This window comes from Motacilla alba, chromosome 2 (assembly GCF_015832195.1).
Source record: "Motacilla alba alba isolate MOTALB_02 chromosome 2, Motacilla_alba_V1.0_pri, whole genome shotgun sequence".
Lineage (NCBI taxonomy): Eukaryota > Metazoa > Chordata > Aves > Passeriformes > Motacillidae > Motacilla > Motacilla alba.
Genome location: NC_052017.1, coordinates 60575999 through 60595285, shown reverse-complemented (window position 1 = coordinate 60595285; position 19287 = coordinate 60575999). Strand labels below are relative to the sequence as shown.

Genomic DNA, 19287 nt, shown 5'->3' with positions numbered 1-19287 from the left:
AAAATGATAGTAATGCTGAATACTGGAGGAATTAAGATCTGCCTTGTCCTGAAAGAGGTTCTAGTCATATCCTCCTATCCACTAGGCTCCCATGGGAAAAGGTGCTTGAGAAGGCTCAAAACCTTTCTGCTCAGAAAGGCTCAGCCTTTCTGCTGCTTTTGCCCTGGTGCATTGCTTCCATTCATCTGACACAGTAGGGAAAACCTGTGAACTAGGATAACAAAGATTGCAACATTAAGAAATATGCATTTTAATAAAGGGATTAGAGAATAGATTTGCATATCTTACAACTAGAGAAATAGAAACTTGGAGAGTGAATAGTTTTCTGAACGGGTTCTGATTTTTACCTTCTCAATTGCTGTGTTTATTTACTTTGGCTATCATGATGACTCTTGAAATGCTATCCCAGGTTGCTTGCTTTTAGGAGCTGTATGGCTGAAAATGCTATCCTACACTGTGCTGTTTCCCCCCCTGCCTCTAGACCAAGGAAGAATGTCTGGTTACTTTGCTTTCTGGGATGGCAGAACTTGATCATATGAGGTCAAAAGAGGTGCTGGCTGGCATGTAATTACCTTTTCCTTCTAGGAGGATGCTTTTCTCTTGGGTGGACTGGGCAGAAAGCCTTGGGTCTGGGGATCAAGGACAGTTTAGCAGTCTGTGTTTGGGAGGGAGAAGGAGAATGGGATAGTATTCATGTGAATCCTCTGCTTCCTGTCGCACTGTATTTGACCTGACATAAGCAGCTGACATAACATCACCGTGGGCGTTGCCAGCGTTTTCTTTTAATATTAAATTTGGGAAAAAAAATTAATAACTGTTTTTTTTCTTAAAAGGACGGAGAAAACCCCAAAGGATCTTGGCTGGCTCTGCATGCCCTATAGGTATGTCTGGCTGTTTTTGATGAACAAGGTGCTGTCCTCCTGTTTACCTCTCTCAAAGGAAGTGTCTGTTGACATAGTCTGCATTTCAATCATCTTTATTATACAGCTCTCTGGGAAGCCTCCAGGGCAAGTCAAGCCAGCCCTGAAAGAAGCTTCTTGGTCACAAAGAGAGAAGAGTCAGAACAGACACCCACAGTTTGTATTTCTTTATTTGCAGAGATCTCTGCCCTGATAACCTCAGACCCCAGAGCAGCTGAAGTTGGCTGAGTTTGGAGTGGTTCAGAGGCATGGTGGGCAGGTCTCCAAGTGGCTGCTGTATTCACCCATGCACTGCAGGCAGGATGGACCTGGGGGTGCCAACGGTGCTGCTGGACAGCTGGCTTTGATGTCTAGCCTAGAGGAGGCTGGGGTTTCCCTGCCATGGGAGAGATAGGTGGGTGCTTCCAGGTTCAGAGGCACCTTTCCCCCCCTCATATCCCTCAGATTTTCTGTGCATGCTGGCACCATGCTTCGTGCCCTCAGTGTGGCTCAAATGTTTACAAGGCTTCATGTGCCCTTCACCTGTGACAGGATTATTCACTGAGTGGCATCCAAAGCCTTGCATGTTGTGGGTTTGTGTTGGTGTCCAGAATTCAGTAGAGAACTGCTGTTAGTTGTGCCATCAAAGCTGTCTGTTATTAACATAAGCATGAGGAGAGAATTTCATTTCAGATTGAAGTTTATGCATCAGAACTGAACCTTTGTGGGTAAGCAAACTGTGGATGATTTGCGTGATGTTTTGGAAGTGTGCTGTATTAGTCCGCTCTCATGTGTTTGGAATAGGTGGAGTTAGCTTTGGCTTGCACTGATGTGATATTTTCCTCTAGTGCTCAACGATGAGCTCTAGATAGATGCTTGTGAAAATGATGCTACACAAAGAGCATCTATCTTCTTGGCAAAAGGTGAGGCCCTGACTGGCCTCAATGTGCCCTCGAGGTCTCTTTCTCCAAATCTGTGCAGCTGCTGACACCTCTGAGGGGCAAAACTCATCCATCTTTTGGAAGAAGAATGGCTTTCTACTGCACTAACAGAGAGTGAGTTATAAACCTTCCTCTCTCAAGTTTTCTGCCATCCGAATGTGGAAATTTATTTTATCTTCAATAGTTCCTACCTTAAGCCAGCTGCAATTTCTATCAAAAACTGTTACCCAGAAAAGCTACAGATGGTTAAGAAACACTGTCTGAGTGACCCAGTTGACAAGTGTAAGGTGGTACTTGTGGTGCGCAGGGAGCTGCCTAACAGCTGAATGTTCAAATATCAATTAAAATAATTTGCAGCATCATGCACTAATGATGAAAGCAGCTTGTGTCTTCATTGTAGCTGAAGATTTCAAGGGCCAAATTCACTGGAAATACAAACAGTGGTGCAAATTATATGTTAGAGCACAATTGTTTCCCTGCAGGCTACAAATAACTCCTATTTTAAGACACTGGGGGTTATTTGTCTCCTGTGGGAGAGACTGCATTCTGTGGTGTAGCTGACCAGAAAATGGTTGTTAGTGATAAAGTGGTGTAATTTGCATTGATTTATTATTCATTGGCTGTGCAGATCAAGTGCAGCTTACTCAGCAAGAGGGATTGATACCAAATTCTTTTGTCGCTTAAACAAATATCCCTGCTGAGTATAAGTGAGAGATGAGATTGTTACAGAAGAGTGGTGTTATCAGACACCTTCTAGCTTGTAACTCTCTAAAATATAAATCAAGCTTACTGAGAATTTTACTCCAAACTCACTTTTCGGCTACCTGGGTAAACAGGGTTTGATAACTATTGGAAGTAGATGCATATAAAAAAAAATTAAAAGGTAATTCCTTGATTTGTCTAAATTTCCCACACTATGTAACATGCACATCCTGCTTTGGAAGTTCTAGTGATTGTGTCTGGCAACCTGCACCCATAATAATAGGCCTTTATTGGCTACTGTTTTTAGTGTGGGCAAAATTATGTTTAGGATAGGACATGATCATTCTTATAAGGATTTTGTCTGAAAATGTTAGCTTCAGAGCTTCCAGGTATTTTGAGACATTCTATGATTGATGTGAGAATGATATTATCAATGCCTGCTTTGATGTTCCTCTGAAAACTGTATCTCTTGGAAGAAAACTTCTTAAAAGACTGTTGGATTTCTCTTCTTTTGCTCCTCACCTTTTAGATCAGTTTTCTATTTGTGATGGTTTTGGGAGAAAACCTGGAAATGTGAATCAAGTGCTTCCTCCAAAAAAAGGAGGAATATATTTCTTAAGTGTTATTTTTAAGTTATTCCTGGGAGAAGGGAGTTGTTTTATGTTCAGATTCATTATCTTCAGGTGTGCGTGGCCACTGCTGCAGGTGTTGAACCATCCCATTCTTCCCTGGACTACCAGCAATAATTTCACAGTTTATTGTGCAATTCCACTGTGATTTTGGCTGAGGAAAAAAGTAAAATTAGTTACAACATGGGCGGTAAAGCAGTGCTGGAAGAAATACTTAGAGGCTTTCTGGTGATCAGTTTTTCTTTGTACAATGACTGAGCATCAGTCTCCCTCCACAAGTGCTCATCTACAATCAGCCTTTGAATAAACACTCCCTGTCCTTCCATGGGCCATTGCTCTTTGCAGCCTGGAGTGAACCTGTGGAAAGAGTGCTGTAACTATAAATTACTCTTTTTGGGCCAATTGTTCTGGGGAAATCTGAACAAAATAATGCTCTTGGAACTTAAATGTTCTCCTAAAAGAATCATGTCCTATCCATTTTAAACTGAACTATTTTGCAGCATATTCCTTCACATTTTTGCTAAAGGTTAGCAAAATTGTTTAGACAGCTCTAGTTGGTGCACATCAATCTACTTTACAACCAGCTGATTAATGTGACTGAATTCTGCAGCAAATTTCTCTAATCACTTCTTATTTACAAACTGGGGTGGTTTTGTTTAAAGCAGCTATGCTGTGAGTGTTCATCCATCTTAAAAGTTCATTCCTTGGCTGAAGTAAGTTTAGGAAACACAAGTCTAATGAACCTCTGTGACAAATGGTGCCCATAAAATAAGAGGTCATATGCAACATCTCTGGTAGTGTTAATCCCTCCTGTCATCTCCTACAGACATAGTAAAATAAAATAAATTCTTGAAGTAAAGAGAAAGGAAATCATAGTGAGTGTAGGCAAATGAGAGAAACAGTTACTCTGGAGCCTGCAAGGAGCTGTGCAGGAAGGCAGGAAACTGTGTATTTTCATTATCCAGGCTATTGGCTGACAGCTGGTGATGTGAAATAATCTACAGCTTTTTTTTTGAGAACTTATTTAAACTTCATAGACTCACTCTGCTGGGAATTACAGAGGTTTCATCCTTAGAAAAAAGTTGAAGTATTCACTCTTTTTTCAAGCAGAGTTAGGCACTGGGCTGATGTCTCTGCTGTGCTATGTTGTGCTTCATTACAGACTATAAGTGCTGAATCCTTCTGCATGTTTATTCTGTTGGTAAATATCACCGTAACTGGTATTACACAAACTTCTTCCAATGGTAAACATAAGAAATATTCAGCAGCTCTGTGTCCCTATAGGGAACTCAGTTGGACAGAGCCCACAGGTATTGGGATGCAGTGAAAGCAAAATTATTCACTTTATATTGACAAGCCAGTGTAGCTCTGTGGAATTACAGCATGGCAGAAACAAGTCTCAAAAGTTTGGAAAGGTCAGATCTGTTCTACAGAATGTCAGCATAAGTTGTGGCACGCTGCTGATTTGGAAACAAAAATCATATAAGTGGATATGTGAATGTTTAATTAATTATTTAAGGACTACTGAGAATCCCTTAGTCACCTTCAGCAGTCACTATGCTTTTTACTTTTAAAGCAGGCATATTTTCCCTACGCTTTTATGACTTGCTTTCTTCTATCACCATGTACGTCTGTGAGGATATTCTACACATGGCTTTCAGTGTAGGAATAATTCTGCAGGTTTCCCCTTACTCTCTGTACCTTCAGTTCTGATGACTCAGATGTGTTTGTGATATTTCCTAGTGGTGATTTCACCAATTCTTTTAGGCTTAAGTTACAGATCAAAATTCTGACCAATGTCACCTTCCGTTTGACTTTTCTTTTTGCATCTCTTGCAAAAAAAGTTATCTGGTGTTTTTGGATACTTAAGGACTTAAGAAGAAACTGCTAAAGCTCTTGCCCCATCTCTTTTCACCTTATGATTCTCTCTCTCTACCTTGTTACTTTTTTTTGGTTTTGGCATGTGATCTTTCATCCTGATATTATCTCTGTAAACTGCTTCTACAAAAAGTCTTCCAGCCATATTGCCTTAATGATTTTTATTCTAGATTTCCCTATACTTTGCACTGCCTTAAACAAAAATGAGCTTTATTTTAGAAGCACCTAACATTCTATCTTTATTTTATCTGTAGTTTGTACAATTTTTGGAGACTGACTCTTGCTCTCCATCAGCCCATGATACCTTCCTCCCTCAGATTTTTGCTACAGTTTAACGTGGAACTTCAGTGATGTTGCTCTTTCTTAGGAAAACCTCATCAAGATACGCAAATCCCTTCCCATTTACAGTTTTGTCATGATTTCTACAGAAAATCAGGATTCTTGTGATCAGAATTCTCCCAGTTCCCAGAGAAGGCAGATTGGCAGATGAGAGAAAAGCTTGGACTATGTTTCTTCTGGATTACATTCAAGAAATTAGAATATTTCTTAAGGGATAGTCTGTCGATGTGCAGAGTGGCAATAATTTTTGCTGAGGCTCTTACAGCAGTTGAATATGTCAAGAAAGGATGGGAAAGGGTCTGAAGATGGTCATATTCATGCCTAGCTTTAGTGTGCAGGATGTCAAAAAAGAAGAAGTTATATTAATGGATAATGAAAGAAGAGTATAAGTGATAGAAATGACAGTGATATTAACTGAACCATCAGGTCACTTAATGAAAGGTTTGTGCTTAACTTGACAGGGTGATTGGTTGTGGTCAGCTAGAAACAAGGAAAAGGTTTGTACTTAAATGCCAGGTTGTTAGGGAAGGGGAATCTGAACTACCTGTGAAGACAAATGTTGTAGAGACCAATAGGTGCATAGCAGAACAATAATCTTGCTGGAAAAGTACTGGCTGTGTTCAGGAAGAACAGTAAGAGAAAGTAGGAGACTGTCCATGAGTGCAACTGTGAAAGATCATTAAAAAAACCCAAATCACCCTACCCCCTCTCCACAAACATAACAAGAAAGGACATAGTGAATAAAAGAGTATCTGTTCTGGTTTTAGCAGCTAATAATGAGATCATAGAAAAGCTAGACTTGGGAAGTAACTTAAGATCAAGTGATCAGGAATTGATGTAATTAAAATGAAGGGAGGATTAAAATTTTGTCCTTAATTAAAATTTGTCTTTGAGAGGTAGCTAACCTGAGTTTGCCAAGCTGCTAGCAATGCTAGTTGGCTGCACTGAGAACTCATGGACCTGAATAATGCAGAAACTGGGAGCTTTTGCAAGTACTCCAGCAGTCTGATTTTTGTGTCCTGAGAAAGGAGAAGTTGTCAGAGTAGGGTGAAAGTTGCTAGAGTTGCTGGAACTCAGTCTGAATGGAAGCTAACAAGTGATGTTCATACACATAGAAAAAGAATATTTTAGCCATATAATAACTTTCAAATAGCAAGAGGACTAGTGTGTAACACTGCTGCTCATGCAGGAATTAAGCTTAATTTAGAAGTTGCCTCTGTGTGAAAAAGCCAACCCCCCCTCATATCCATCTGAGGAAACCCACGTGGTGACCACTGTGAGAAAAAAATTCTGAATGTGATGGGGAAGAAAGCTTGAACATGGCAGTGCTTCTGAATCACGTAAGAATAGATAAACTTTAAAAGTGAACACTCAGCAGTTGAAGGTATGAGTGCAAGAATTTTTAGCAGATCTTTCAACACCCATTGCCCACCTCTGGGCTCTATGCTTTGTGCTTAATTGTGTCTGCTGTCTGGAACAGGAGTAGTTTTGTGGTGTCACACTGCTTTGCATTGTGGTTCTTGAGTATCACTGCATCAGTTCAGGAGGGTTTAAAGTACGTAAACTTTAGGAACAAGTTGAAGAAGAGGGTGTGAAAAGAATGTTAAATGTGACGCCATGTTAGGAAACGGAAGGGTTTACTTGGAGGTTTTCTGACTGAACAGAGGTGGTAACATGACCAGCTGTTGTACCTTTTCTGCCCTGTCAGGAGGCAGTGGCATTTTTGGGACACTCAAGTGGAGATTTTTGGGACACTCACGGGGAGAATGCTGGCAGACGGGTTAAAATAAAGTACAGAGGGAGAGCTTTAAGGCACTGAGACTGGAAGAAAATGACTGAAAGGGTATGACTGAACTTGATACTCAGAAAAAGAGAATGAAATATCACAAGTGACATTAAATTTGCTGTGCAAGCAACTCCCAGAGTTGGCATCAATTGAAGGAAGAGGAAGAAGTTTCCTGATAGTAGGGAAGGCCTATAGTGTTAAGGGAAGTTAATTTATGTTTGTGGCAAAATGTAGAGTTTGAACATTTGGGAGGTAAAACGATACATGTGTTTAAGTGCAAAGGAGATGTCTTGGAAGGTGAAAAGGAGTGTCTAACAACATGGTTTCATAAGCTTCTCAATCTGATCTAAGGCTCCTGGTCTATGCCCCTATTCCTTCCAGACCACCTTAGACTGCTTTGGCAATCTTTAAATGGAATCTGAACCATCAGTGCAGAGGTGAGTCCCAAAGAAATCCCCTAATTGCATTAAACTGGGAAGAATACTGTGGCAGTGGCAGAGCTTTCAGAAGTGTCCATCAATGTAGTGGGCTGCCCACAAGAGAGAAGTATCATAGGAAAGAGAGACTGAATTGAAATTCAGTAAGGACAAGATGTCAGAGCAAGGATGATGACCAACAATATCAAAAGAACCAGAAGGGCCATGTAGGAGGGAGATCCTTAAGATTTGCCCAAGAAGAGATCATGAATTACTGTGGTGAAGGCACTTTCATTCAAAGGGAAACAGCAGAAACTGGGCTGGACATGATCCAGTATAGAGTTGGAAGAGAGAAAGCGAGTGCAGTGGCTTTAGCCTGTGCTTGCAACAAGTTTACAGACAAGGGAAAGGAGAAAAAGAAGAACTGCTGAAATAGGTAGGGCTGACTTCTTGTGGGTAGTGAAAAGGGGGAACAGAGTGAGAGAGAGAGCAGTAAGTCAGGACTAATTTTGGCTGAAACAGAAATGTGCAGACAAAGAGAAATCAAAGTGGTTAAAGAATTTCAGATGAAGTTAAATAGTCTTTAAGGTTCTGGGTGGTGATATTTTAACGAACTGGATTTTTGGTACGAATTGGCAAAACCAATGAAAGATTTGGAAGTATCACCAGCCTCATGCTTAATGAAGCAGAAACTGGCTAAACAAACTTTTTTCTCTAGTTAGTGGTAAGTGATCTGAAGCAGCAAGGTGCTGCTGCTTGCTTTTCCCTCTTTGCCCTGCACGGCCACAGCAGCCAGCCAGGCACGGTGCCGACGTGTGCCCTGCTGCGGAGAGCGCTTGGCTCTGGAAGGAGAGCCGTGCATCCAGACTTTAGGGGCTGCACAGCCTAATTGTCTGGCTCTGCTCCAGCTGGTGATTGACCCAATAAACTCTAATGAATCTGGATTCCTGCAGTCTGATTTGCTTCCTCTCCTGGTTATGTGCCTCTCTGAGTCCGTGAAGAGCTGAAACCTGAGTGCTGGCTTTGACAAAGGGAGTGAGAGAGGGGGAAGCAGGGGAAGAAAAGACAGATAACAGCCGAATGTAATCAGTGTTTTATTACCATCCTCAGGAAGTGGGAATGGCTTTAAAAAAAAGAAAAAAAGTAGTGGGTTGGAGCAAGGAAAGTTAGTTATGGTGAGGTTATTTGACAGGAAATTACAAAATACAAACAGACAGAAGAAACACATTTTAAAACAGGGTAGGAAATCTCAAGTTACTTCACTGTGTATATTCAAAACCCTCAAAGCAAAGGCTGAAAATAGCAGTTTAAACAAAAGCTATCTTATCTGATAAAGGCATTTCAAGCACAAAAGGAAATTTATATATTGGGTTGATAGTCTTAAAATAAACTGATTATCTTGATAACACCATAGATTTAATTGTGGGAAAAAAATTGGGTTCATTTGTATGATCTGCAGACACAGTAAATTCCCGTGTAAATTCATTCCTTTTTTTTTTTTTTACCTTTCTTGTTTCCTAAGCAGTGTTTATCAGTGTTTTCCAGAAATTGTAAAGGTAGATTTATGCATGTAGGACAAGACTGATAAATATGTGCATAATTTTTAGAATTCCATGCAGACCAGATACAATTCATTTCCTGTGCTACTGGATGGAAGCATATTAATGATACTTCAACAAGTAACATTCAGATTCATTAAGATTTTTGCAAAAATACATTGTTTTGGGATGAGGGTAAAATTTCTAGTACTAGTGTTCAGAATTATTATTTTATTATTATCAGTTTTAGTAGATTTGTGATAATCTTTTGAATACTTGGTGGGTCTTTTCACTTTCTGTGTGGAAAGGAAACCATTCTGTTACCACAACACCTTTATCCTGTTGAGATTTCGAATAAACATTGCATCCGTATGGAGATGTGTCCTTCTAGTGAGATAGGATATGTGTTACAGGGTTGAAACAGTTTGATTTGCTGTGAGGGAGGGAGCATGGAGAAGGGGAGGAAGTAACAAATGATCTATTAGATTATCACAGTTCAGATCTAAGGCTTAGAATGCTGTGGGACAAAATATCTCTCTTGCATTTGACTGAAGTGGTGAGGAGAAGCATTAAGAGGTTTCTAGGTACACCTGCTGGCTGTCATGAGTTGGAACTTTGTGTTGCCTCCAGCTTCTTGCTCAGCAGGCTGCACATCTAACAGTGTATTAGAGTGCAGCAGCTGCGTCTGCAGCTCTGCATCTCGTCTTACCTGCTCAGTCCTGGGAGACGTGTAAGTCTGGGATTTTTCCCCCAGTTCATTTGTCTGCGGTGCCTGTACCTCTCTCCTGCTAACACTGCTGAGCCTGCACAGTCAATGAACACAGCAAAATAAAGTCTGGTGGGAGGGTACTCGCTTACTGAGTGCTGTGTTGGAAGGTAGTGGGGTGCACCATGGCTTTGTTCTGGCTAGGTTAGGTACATGGGTGTTTCCATCTGCACTTAAGTGTTTCCTTTTCAAGGTGATCCAGGTGTGCCTGGAGATCTGTTAGGGACCAAAGTGCTCAGAATTATCTGACCTCATGGGGCTCAGAGAGTATCACTGGAGTATGGCACAAAGATGAGTTCACACCAGCTTATGTTGAGGAACACAAGACTGCGAGGCCTGGTTGTGCCTTATTGCTGGAAAATCCTTCTAGGAGTCCTGTAGAACTGTCAGGATCTGATGGTTTTGCTCTGCTTAACAAAGATCTATCAGCTGACAATGGGCTATGAGGATTGGGTTGCAGTATAAATTTTCTGAACTTGTGATCATTGGGGTTTGCACTCAAAATAAATAGAAATGACACCTGTGCAGGAAAGGTGACTTTTTTTAATTGATTTATATCTTATTTAAATGACCTGTTTAATAGGATTTCATAACTCAACCAGGTGACTTGACAAGGGAAAGCTGTGGGAGGAAAGTAGCTTCCTCCTTTAAAATGGGTGAATGTTGATGTCAGTATGAATTGCTAATCTAAAACAGTGAGCCTTTAAAAAAAAAAGAAAATCAAAAAAACAAACAGCACTTAATTATCTTTCCAAAATGCATCTATTGAGTGTATATATGGAAAAAACAAGTAATAGAACCATTCTTGACTGACCCTATTTTTGTTTTTATGTTTTGGAGTATTTTTCTTTTCCTGTTTTTTGGTTCTGAAACCCTCTACAGTTACTCCTTGATACAATTCTGAGATGTAGATGTGGTATTGCAGTAAAAAGAGATCAATAAATTGTAGTGTCCTATAGTTAGCTCTCATAATGCTGATCCAAGTATTGAGAACTTCTCTTTTTACCATTTGTTTTTTCAGCAACAATCAATGCCAACTGACACGGCTGATAGAAGATTTTCTTAGGGTTAAAGAGCTTGCATCAAAATTAACACCTCTGAAGAATTCTAAGATAATTTAAAAAAAAAGTTGACTATTACTATGATCCATCTTTTACAATCACGTCTTTCCTTTTTTGTTTGGAAGGTTAGATATATATGAATGATATTTAAGGAGATGCCAGGTGATCATGGTACTACATAATTTTCTTTCTGTCTTAATGACATTTTATAGCTATTATTTTATATATGTAAAAAATGGAAAATCAGGTTCTGGAGAAAAGTTATTGCCTTATAACAATCCCTATCACAGGTTAGTATTATGACCAGGTAGCCAGCATGTCCTCTGCTGAATACATATTAATGCTAGCTTTAACTTCTTAGCTAAGTTAAAAAATAGCTGCCAGAGTTAGGATACAACCATTTCAACAGTTGGCTTTAACACAGTTTTGCTGTTTTTGCATTCATAATTCTAGTAAAATAGATGGATTAATTTTTTAAAAAAAGAAAACTGTGTTTTATGTTAAATTGCAAAGTCTTTTCCCATAGGCTATTTTGGGTAAATTCTGTTTGCTGGTTTTGAAAGGTGTGTGTGTGAAGCTCATTGTGACTACTGAGTGCAAAGAAAACCTAGGTCAAGAAACACAGAGATATATTGTCTCCTGGATTTGGTTATGTGCATTGCTTGAGCAAGTCTGTGACAACAAGTGTTCTTTCCCTGTGACACAATTGGGACTGTGTGTGGGTGACTGACTTGAGACAAGAGTAAATGGATGGGAACTGGAATAAGGATCCAGCTTCCCTGATGGGGTTGTTCGTGCCTAACCCACTAGGTGTTCCAACCAAGCAAAGTATTTCTGCAAGTCTGAAAGACTTAACAGTTGGATTTTGGGACTTTTAGGACTGTTCAGTGTTACAAAATATGTCTCATGTAGTTAATATGTGTCCCTGCATCTTCGAAACTCCACTATGAGTAAAATTTGAGCTAATTAACCGGTAACAGATGTAAACCACATTCATACCCAACCGTATGTTATCCTTGTAGTTTATCTGTACTTGCTTCCTTTGAAAACCATGAACGCTGAAAGTATATATTTACAAGTATATGGTTTTAGTTTTGCAACTTCTTATGGTTTCCAAATATAGTCAGTAGTGCAGTGTGTTTCAAGGTGTTTTGAATGGGCTACCTCACACATTTCCAGCATTTTTCCAATCAGTCACTGATTTAAAAAAAAAAAAAAAATTAAATATGAAGTGAGTATTTTGCAAAGCACTTAATCTAGCTTCAGTCTCGGACTGCAGCCTCTAGATATTGGTTGATATTTGTGATCTTTGCACCTGGAGACGAACAATTCTGTGGAGCTTTGCTGCTTCTTTTTACAAAAGCAAAGTTTTTTTCAAGGGCTTCCAGTTTTAGGGAGGGGGTGAAAAAATTGACAGTAAGATTGAATTTTATAATAAAACTTCAGGAAAGAGAAGATGGAGAAAATGCATAAACATATTTTTAAAAATGTGTTAAAAAATCTATTGAAAAATAAAGATTTTTAGGCCGTTCTCATTCCTGTTTTGTTGGTGTTGTTTGAATGTTCATGGATTAGCTGTGTTACTACATTCACAGTTAACGAAAAGCTTCTTCCTTCAGGGGCTTACTCAGTAGGACCACAGTCTTGCAACCTGTGACGGGACAGGAAGGTGTTTTTCTCTGTTGTGAGACTGGAAATCCATTTTATTTGTTGTGTATAAGACAGACAAAAGTCTCCTTCTTATTCCCTTCACCCCTTCATGTGAAAGCTCTGCAGTTTGGCCTTAGGGAAGTAGGCTACAAAAGAAGGTATCAAATTTTGCAGCCTTTCCAATGGTGTTGCTGTTGCTCCTTGAACCCAGCCCGAGGGAGCCATTAGAGTGATCTTCTAGCAGCTGCTGAGGGGAAGAGTAAAGTTTCTGTAGTGCTCAATCTGTCACAGCCATAGGTCCTAGGCTCCATTTTAAAACACAGTTGCAAAATTACTGTATTCAAACTTCGTAATTCTTGAGGTTTATATATACCTTATTTATTTTATCTGTATTTATTTATACGGATATTATGTAAGAGTTGTCCAAGTAGTTTATTAAAACCATGTGATATTGCTTACAATATTTTAACTGCCTACACAATTTTTTGGTCAAATTAATAGCCTCATATATATTGCTTTCTAATAATGTTGTTGGATTTCTTCAAATACAAATTTTTAAATTAAGTAGATAGAAAGAAATGGTCCTTTTTTACTCCTGTATCCTCTAGTTATCCCCCTGTGCAGAAGCTGATTTGTGTTGGAAGCTGATGATAGTGTGACATAAACCCTAACCTAAACTATGTATTGAAGGGAAAAAAATAAATATGTAACATAGAAGTCTTAAATGTGATGAATGCTATTTTCCGAGTAAGACTGCATTAGAAAATGATTTTTTTATTACTGAATACCAGTGCATAGTGAAGCAATTTACACAGTTATGAATTAGCAGGTATTTGAATTCTTAAAAAAAATTCTTTAGTTTACGAATGTTGTGGTGAACATAAAGTAACAGCAAATTCAGATTTTAGCACAAATACAGTTTTTACATTATTTATAACTGTCAAATGCCTGTGCTGCGGCAGATTTTTTGTCTGAATGTACTAAACTAATTGGTGTTTCATAGCAGCTACAGTGGAACTAATACTTGCCCTTGTTTGTTCCAGTTAAAACTACCTACTGGTGACTCTTGTGTAAACTGGCTTACACTATTGAGTCTTGAACTATTTCACCTTTCTCTCCTCTCTCAGGCTTAAGCACAGCCTATAATCTTTGGGATCTCATAAAGCCCTCAATTCACGTTCATTGCTTTAGATTCTCCATTCTTCTGGGTAGGAAGTACTCAGATCTGATCTCTTCCTGGGCTTGCTCGCTGGTAACACATGTCAACTTTGCTTCTGAAACAGTCAGACATAAGAAGAAAATGGTGTTTGGAAAATCACCACGGTCTCCTAGCAAGCCTAAAGCTTGTAGAGGGGCTAGGAGTGTGTATTATATTAAAATTGGGATGAGCTGAATTTTTGAGATGTTTATTTCCCAAAGCAAATTTTACTTTTTTGATCTACTTAAACCAAAGCGTCTTTTAGTTTAGTGTAACATGTAATGAGACAAAAAAAAAAATAGGGGTGAAAATTTTATATGAAGATACAACGACCATGAGTGACATGAATTAGTAAGAGTTGGGTGTTTGCTCAAGTCCTGAGCATAAATGGCCATGGGGGCATAGTTCTTCCATGCTATTTCCTCTCCAGCAGGTTTGGTTCCAGTGTGGTCTCATGGCTTGCCTGTGACTTCAGCAGTGATCAGCATTTTAAACTCAGCCTCTTTAAAACCAGTGACTGACATAAATCGAATCATTGGAGTCAAGCAAATGATAACACATAAACTCTGGGAGACTGTCTTATGTGTCTCCCTGCTGAATTCCTTACAACCTTTTCTCCTAGACATTCTGCCTTCCCACAGGGGAAAAAACCCTCCCATTAGACCTTGATTCAGACCTGTACATCTGGCACTGATGTCTGGTGTGTGATAGTGATACTGTCAGCTGTATGACAGGCATTCCAGGTGATTTCAAAAGTCTTTCACAGAGAGCCACAAACCCAAAGTTGCCTGCTCCTGCTGTGGTAGCACCACTACTTTTAGTACTGAACCCTGTTTTCCTGAATGATGAATGGGGACTCCTCCAAAGACTAGAGAAGCCATTTGGGTTTGTAGCTAATTTATTTGGATTACTGAATTCAGAGGGAGTTTTCCCAGGCTATCTGGAAAACCATGGAAAGAACTAGCATCAAGGAATGAAAGACACTGCAAGTGTGTATAGGACAAACCTGCTTGCTCTTCCTCTATAAATTGAATTGGATTACAGTAATTAAATGAGATTTTTGAAGGCAAGAAAGAAGATATCTTCCAATAACTTGTTCACAGTCTGTTAGACACCTTTTGCAGAACTGAGAACAGGTTCTGGGTCACTTCTGGAAAATCAGTGTTGGTCTATAACTAGCAGCCTGTTGGGTTGTGTTACAGCTGCTGAACACAAAACATGTGCTGCCCTGCATATCCAGCTGTATTTCTCATGGAAATACCATGGCTATTGGAACTGAAGCAGAAACCCCTTTGTTTTTGTAGTACAGTAATTGTGAAAGGATTTTTTTCCACAACAGCAGCTTTGTCTTCATGTCTTCCACTTAGGAAATTTTAACATCATTTGGAACTGTTTTCACTTGTAGAAAGGTAAACCCTGTGTAAGGATAGCCACTTATTGGAATGCTAAGTAAAATGGCAGATGGTCTGGATGTATGATTTGGTTGGGTTTAGACACTGGGAACAGGATCAAACTGTGGAAGAAGTTGTCATAGTAGAAACTATACCTACAACTACTATGTAGAGATTTTTAATTATATTTAAATGAGGTCAGATGTGTTTGAGAGAATTGCATCCAACAGGGAAAGGTTAAGATGGTCCCTGTTGTTTAAACACACAGTCCCAAGCCTTTTTTAATCTCTGATGGTGGTTTTGGTGTGTTCCTGGCTGTGCAGTGAGGCCTTCTCCCTTGGGAGAAGGAACCAACTCCACCTACCTAAACCAGGCAGTTGTAGTGAGGAGTAGAGGACCTCCTGAGCCCCCTATTTTCCAGGCTAAACACCCCCAGCTCCCTCAGCTGCTTCTCATCAGACTTGTGCTCCAGACCCTTCCCAAACTCCATTGCCCTTCTCTGAACATGTTCCAGCCCCTTTAACGTCTTGTGGTGAGGAGCTCAGCACTGAATACAGCACCTGAGGTGTGGCCTCACCAGTGCCAAGTACAGGGGGACAATCACTGCTCTGGTCCTGCTGGCCACACTGTTCCTGATGCAGGCCAGGATGCCATTGGCCCTCTTGGCCACCTGGGCACCCCCTGGCTCATGTTCAGCTGCTGTCAACCAGCATGTCCATGTTCTTTTCTGCTGGGCAACTTTCTGGCCACTGCCCCAGCCTGTAGCACTGCCTGGGCTTGTCGTGACCCAAGTGCAGGACTCAGAACTTCGCCTTGGTTGAACCTCATACATCTGTCCTGAACCCATTAATCCAGCCTGTCCAGATCCTTCTCTAGAGACTTCCTACCCTCCCCCAGATTGAGACTCCCACCCCATCAGTTTGTTGCCTGCCAATTGACTGAGGATCAGTCGCCTTGTCCAGGTCCTCAATAAAGGTACTAAACAGGACTGGTCTGTCACCACCACTGTCTGGGTCGGGCTATCCAGCCAGTGTTTTACTCAGTGAACAGTGCACCCATCCAATACATTAGCATCCAGTTTCTCCAAAAGAGTGCTGTGGGAAACGGTGGCAAAGGCATTACTCACATCCAGGTAGGCAACATCCAAAGGCCTTCCCTCTTCCACCAAGCCCGTGAGCCTGTCACAGAAGGAGATAAGTTTGGCCAAGGAGGACCTGCCTCTCATAAACCTCTGCTGGCTGGGCCTGATCCCTAGGATACCTGGGACATGTTGCATGATGATACTCAAGCTGATCTTCCATGACCTCCCCCAGCATCAAGGTTAGGCTGACAAACCTGTAGTTCTCCAGATCCTCCTCTGGCCCTTTTTGTAGATGGGTGTCCCATTTGCTAATGTCCACTCAATGGGAATACCCCAGTTAGCAAAGACTGCTAGTAAATGATGGAAAGTGGCTCAAGTGAGCACCTCCACCAGCTCCTTCAGTAGTCTTGGGTGGATTCCATCTGGCTCCATGAACTCACATGTCTAAATGGCATAGCAAGTCAGTGAATATTCCCCCTTGGACTATGGGGGGAATAGTCCCTTCATTCTGCTCCCTGTCCTCAAGATCACAGGGCTGGGCAGCCTGAGATCAACTGGTCTGACTGTAAAAGACAGGAAAAGAAGGCATTAAGCACCTCGGCCTCTTCTTCATCCTTCATCACTCTTTTTCCCTTATGTCTAATGAAAAGGAGACCATATGATGGTCTCTGAAAAACCAGCACAGTGCAAATTCTTATTGTGCATTGGTGCATCTGTTGTATCTGAGTTTTTGCTGTTTACCTTCTTTTATCCTCTGCAGTGTAACAGCTTCTTCTAAGAATTTCTTTCCTTCCACTGTCTACATTTTTGACTCACCAAATTTAATGAACAGTACAGTTTAAAACCAAAATGTTTTCATGTGATAAGGGAATTCTTATTGTCTTCCTCATTTTCTAGAAGCCTGCTCTGAGACCACCTCTGGTTATGATCCACATGTGCTACTGAAGATGACTAGAATGGTGTGACAAATGTAAGTATTTTGAAGAAACTTGCCCCTGCAAGCCTCCATTTGTGTACTTGGAATTAACAGATGCTTTACTGTCCCTGTGTCATGCCCCTGCTTCTGTAATGTGCATACAATGATATCATTCATATCATCACACAAAGATGATGTGAAAATGAGTCACTTAATGTTTGTAATGTATTCAGATGTTGTGATGAGCACTGTAGGAAAACCCACAAGCAAATGAATAATTCATTGTTCAAATCAGGCTTTGAACAGTGATAAACAAGACATGGGGCTTCACACTAAATAGTAAGAGTAAGGGCAAATAATTGATGGTCACTTGTTCAACTATCATGGTTGATTCAGAGTGTTGAAAGGGAATAGCATCTTGTGGAAAGAGTGTAGTTATGTCCTAAGGGACTGGATGGTAGTATATGATGGGAAAATGAATAAAGAAAATTTTTTTTTTGTTCTTTCAGTGAACTTTAGTATTAGTTATGATGTGTGTTTTGGAACTCTTTCAGTGAACTTTAGTATTAGTCATGATATGTGTTTTGGAACAAAGATGAAGTGTGTTAGACTTCCTAATTTGCCTGATTTTAAGTCTGTGTATCTCCCATTACATAGATATGATAGTATTGGAGAATCCTAATCTGTTCTTAAATTCAGTTTTCATAGTTTCCTGCTGCCCAGTGAATCATTTTGGTCTTTGGTGTTAAAGCACCAAATGAAGGGTGTAACACCTTCTCTGGATACTGTGGTAAAGTCTTTGGATATATTCTTTTTATCATGATGTATCATATATGTCATGATATGAAATTATCTTAAGAGCAGCTAATGGAAGAGGAGATGTAAACTTTCTCCTGTGTACTGGCTGCAAAATAAAATTTTAGTTTTGATGGAATCTTACATAGCTTGTTCCTTAGTTGAACCTTTTGACCTTCCTTTCCATGATAGCTCTGAATGTTTACATTCTGAGAGTGAAAAAGAAAACTGAGTGAGGTATTTGCAGCTACACCACACAAAAATACGTCAATAATTCAGGCTGACTAATAGCTCTTCTAGTAACCAAAGTCACCTGCAATTTTTTATAGTCCTAGAGCATAAGCCATCCAGAACATATAATCAATTCCACTCTGCAGATGGAACGGATATTTTTTTCCCAGGCATCTCCTCCCTACTTCCCTAAGCTGAAGCTTTAAAAATCAATTCCATAATTTGATCAGTTTAAATTCCTGAATATGCTGAGGTAATGATACCAAACTTCTAGCATTTCACTGCTTCCAGTGACAAATCTTCTGGCAATGCAGCAGTAAAAATAAACCAGAATTTCCATGAGAACTGTTACAATTCATATTTGTAATTTTAAAAGTATTTTAACTGTATTTTTTATGTTTTAAATGCAAGACTACTGAGCACAGACATGTCCAAGAGACAGCCACAGCCCATGTTAATACAAAGACACCACTCAGTGGGATAAATAGCATTTATGTCACACTAGCTTTTGAAAACAAAAGCAGACCATGTTTAAAAACAATTCTGTATTTCACACTTCTGGAACAATTTAACATAGTGCTACTGCTTCATAGTATTTGGGCAAATTTTGAGGGCAAAGCCTGCATAATAGCCTAGTTTGGAATGAAACACAGGATCAAATATAAAGGGATAAATCTGCATTTTAGGATTGTAGAGAAATATGAACTTTAAGCAGATTAACAAGATAAGAAATGTAATGAAAGGAAGAAACATTCTTTCCTAGATTCTGAAGTTGGCAAAGAACAGCAAGCACAATTTTTATGTTTTTTACTATAGTGCATGTGAACAGAAAACTTGCAAAGGATGAACTCATCTTTTGCAAAGATGGGCCAGATTATTATACTTATAGGTTCAAATATTCAGGGAGTTCTAAATGTAGTTTCACTGGCCTTTGGTGAGAGATGAGTTCTGGATGTTAACTGGTATTTGCTTCTGGTTTTGTCTGCATTTTCTTAAGGTCCTGCATAATTTTAAACCTGAGTTTATAGTAAATCCAATACCTCATCAGCCTCACAGCCAAAACCTCACAG

The 19287-nt window shown here is 39.8% G+C and overlaps 1 long non-coding RNA gene across 15 annotated transcripts in view; it reads left to right on the top strand.

Moving 5' to 3' along the window:
- The window catches only part of LOC119698323, a 260819-nt gene that overhangs the window by 143764 nt on the left and 97768 nt on the right, over positions 1–19287 (top strand). For 10 of the 15 annotated variants that reach the window (XR_005256106.1, XR_005256115.1, XR_005256113.1 and 7 more), the window contains exon 5: positions 17173–17245. This is a non-coding gene — a long non-coding RNA (uncharacterized LOC119698323). Of the gene's footprint in view, positions 1–833; positions 882–17172; positions 17246–19287 lie in introns of all 15 variants that reach the window. The other 5 variants (XR_005256112.1, XR_005256110.1, XR_005256118.1 and 2 more) reach the window with 2 other exon arrangements.